This window comes from Delphinapterus leucas, chromosome X (genome assembly GCF_059928025.1).
Source record: "Delphinapterus leucas isolate spDelLeu-1000000601 "Yukka" chromosome X, BTC_Dleu_Yukka2, whole genome shotgun sequence".
Lineage (NCBI taxonomy): Eukaryota > Metazoa > Chordata > Mammalia > Artiodactyla > Monodontidae > Delphinapterus > Delphinapterus leucas.
Window position 1 is genome coordinate 45,291,989 of NC_143150.1, and position 3,353 is coordinate 45,295,341.

General features: G+C 50.5%; 1 pseudogene; it reads right to left on the reverse strand.

The window, feature by feature from the left end:
- Positions 1-1,532: 1,532 nt before the first annotated feature.
- On the reverse strand, positions 1,533-2,983 carry LOC111171021 (protein ARMCX6 pseudogene; annotated as a pseudogene).
- Positions 2,984-3,353: the final 370 nt, after the last annotated feature.

The window sequence follows — 3,353 nt, forward strand, 5'->3', positions numbered from 1 at the left end:
GTGCAGAGCAGGAGGGAAGCACGTGTTAATTTGGGACCCCGAGCCAGGAGGAAGGAGAAATGCTCTGCCTTTGGGCTGAGATTACAGAGGCTGAGCAGTAAGGTGTCGCTGAAGACACCATCGGCCAGCAGGCTCCACTGGGACAAGTGGATGCAGGGCTGCCCGCAGGGCAATCCTGCGTGGGAAACAGACTGCCCAGCCCACCTGAGGCTGGCTTGGGAGAAAGGGGGGACCACGTTAGCAGCTCTTTGGAAACAAGACAGAGCCCCAGAGCCAGCAAACAAAGCCCCAGCGGGGTGAACGTTGCTGGGGGTGTGATGTTGCAGCAACCACAGTCACATGCTGGCCCATCAAGGCAGCAGGGCCTGGGAAGGGGCAGAGTCCCTGGCAGGCACCCGTGACTACTAGTCAGCCCAAACTGTGGGGTGGATGAGTACAAGCAGGAGAGTGGCAACCCACCTGCTCCCCAAACTCCAGGAGAAGGGAGGAAAAAATTGAAAAAAAAAACCTAAAAATTTGAAATAAAACTATGCTCTATATGGAGGAGGGCAGTCAGAAGGCAGAGCACTTGTACACAGCTGATGCCCAGGGAGCAGTGGCCCAGAGTCACATCCCAGGGAGACCAGGAGAGGGCACCGAGCTCAGAAGCAGCACCGCCCAAAGGAAGCTTCTTGTCCCTTCTGTTAGCCAGGGCTTTGAGGAAGAGAACCATTTCACGACACATCAGAAACACGCAGGGAACCTGGCTTTGGTGATGCAGGGGCTGAGGCTTGCTGGGAGGGGTCTGTAAATGTTGGGAGAGGGTGGTGGAATGAGTTGCCCAGATTCATGGAGTGGTTCGGTGTGCAGGGCTGTGTTCTTCCTTTCCTCCAAGGGGTGCCAGGGGCTTGGATGGAGGGCATGAATATGTCTCCTGATGGATGGACCAGCCATGGCCATGCCACGCCCCTCAGCATCTGCTCTCCCACCCCTTCGGGGATCCACGGAGGCCTCCACTGTCCCCTTCCTGGATCCCACAGAAGTACCAGGGATAGGGCAGAAAGGAGGTTCTGCCTTTCCTTGGCCAGAGGAAGCAACGGCCAAGCCTTTTCACTCGGCCAGGAATTTGAGCTTGGCATCCCAAGGAAGGGAGGGGGCCTGGAAGTAGGTTTCACAGCTGCTTCTCAGGAGAGAGAACAACACAAAGCAGGCACTCAGCAAGTAGCAACTGTTACTGCTATAACTGTGCACTAACTTGTGCAGGGATGGGTTGCCCTGTGGCCCCCAAGGATGTGTAGACAAAACCTCAAGCATACTGACCTTCCTCTCGAAGAGGCCAGCAGGCGAGGAAAGACAACTTCATCGAGGGAAGGATTCCTCTGCATCAGGCACTGTGCTGCCTGCTTCACAGGTGCTGTCTCCTTTAGTCCTCCCAACAGTCCTTCTTAATTCCACCCTCCACCCCATTCCCCTGCCCCCGCCCCGCCCCCAGCCCCTTCTGGAAGCTTATCCTGAACCCTGCAGCCCATCTCTTCCACTGCCTCCTGTGGGCACTGCTAGGCGGACATTCTTCAGGAGCAAACGCCCCAGTTAGTTAGCACTGATCATGTATTTTGGGCTTCCTCTTCACGCAGACTATAAACTCAAAGACAAGTACCATGTTCTCGTTTTTGCCAGCTAAAGCACACAGCTTTATTGGTGATACATAAAAATGCAGACTTGGTGGATGAGGCTGAGTCAGTACAACTCATAGAAGGGGAGTGTACATTTTTTGCTGAATAGGTTTACCATCCATAGGCTCGTGAAGAAAAGAGAGTAAATGAAAAAGAATTCAACCTACGCAGCAACCAATGCATTTTCGGCACAAGCTCCCATATGGGCCTGGTCTCCACAAGACGGTCCAGCTTAGACAGGGAGACCACCACAGGCAAGGCATCCCTTGTCGGGCTAGAAAATGTTGTCCTTTCACCACACAGCTGAAATGATCCCTTTACCACAGGAAGAAGGCCGCAAGGGAGCAATTTACAATGCGCACTGCCTGCAGACTGCAAAACCAAGAGGTTACTCAAAGCTCTGTGGGAGCCCCTGCCTGGCCAACAAGAGAGTGGTCCTGGATTTAGCAAGTGTAACTTTCACCCAGAGATATGGCTATTGGCTAAGGCTGGATCTTCAATAGCACCCACTGCAGAGTCTTTGATTGAGAACACAAGTGTGTGGTTCACTGATCGGGTTTTGGTTCGGGGTGGATCAGTCCCATCCTGTTGGAGGGGGCCATTTAAGAGGCCGGGATTTCTGGGAGAAGCTGTCTGTTTGCGTTCCTGATAAAGAGGGACAGGAAGGAGAGCAACATCTGGGCTCCCAGCAACTCCCCCGCCAAGACTGGCTTTTCAGACAAACCCATCAAGGGTTTCACAACGTGCCCCTCAGCACATTCACTTCCCTCTGGTATCAAAGGAAACTTCAAGTCTGAAACGGACTTGGCAAGCATGTTATTAATAACTGTCATGATTATTAACAAATTTAATCCGGCCTGCTGCAGAAATGAGTTGCAGCAAAGTGACACAGTCTCCCGACACACTTCGTTGATGTACATCTTAATCTGGCCCTGATTTTCAACACTGGCTTTCAAGTTATCCAGGGCACAGAAAGCCTCAACAGCAGGGTCGGGAATAGGGATCGTGTTTCCAGCAATGGAGAGGCTGGCCAAATGACTATTGATATCGTGGCTAAATGAAAAACCAGTGTCCCTGGGCTGAGCTAACAACACTTTTCCCTGAATGAAAGGGCACTTGGAGAGGCCAAGAACACAACTGAAATTTTCAATATCTTAAGCATCACTAAAAAAAAGTCCTCATTTTCATTAGTGAAAGAGTGATTTTTCTTCATTCAGACTCTTTCCTCTTTGAGAGGCCCTAGGTTCCTACTGCCCATATCTCATGTCAACCTCATCCCCAGGACTTGGCTTTTCCTGGATCTTTGAGTAAAGACCAGACCCCTTACCCATCCTTATCCATATGAAGTTCCCTACAATCCTGGTTGTTTCTCACTGTGGTTATATCCTCTTCTGATTATTGGATGAACACTGTAGCAACTTCTAGCCCTGACCTCCAGAACTGCTTTCACTAAATCGGCATTTCGAGCACACTCTATATCTGTGAGAAGTCACAGGAGGTTCTCAGTCTTTTAAAAGCTATCTAATTGTAGTGTTCTAGGTAGGAGACTGTTAGACGTTCTTTTCCTGGACACAAATTGCACTAACTGCCATCTGACAGGAAACTAGTGGAAATGCAAATACATAGAGCTTTCATATGAGTTTCCATAGATATACATGTCAATACTCAGGATACAAGGGTATCAGTATCTCTCTTTCCTGA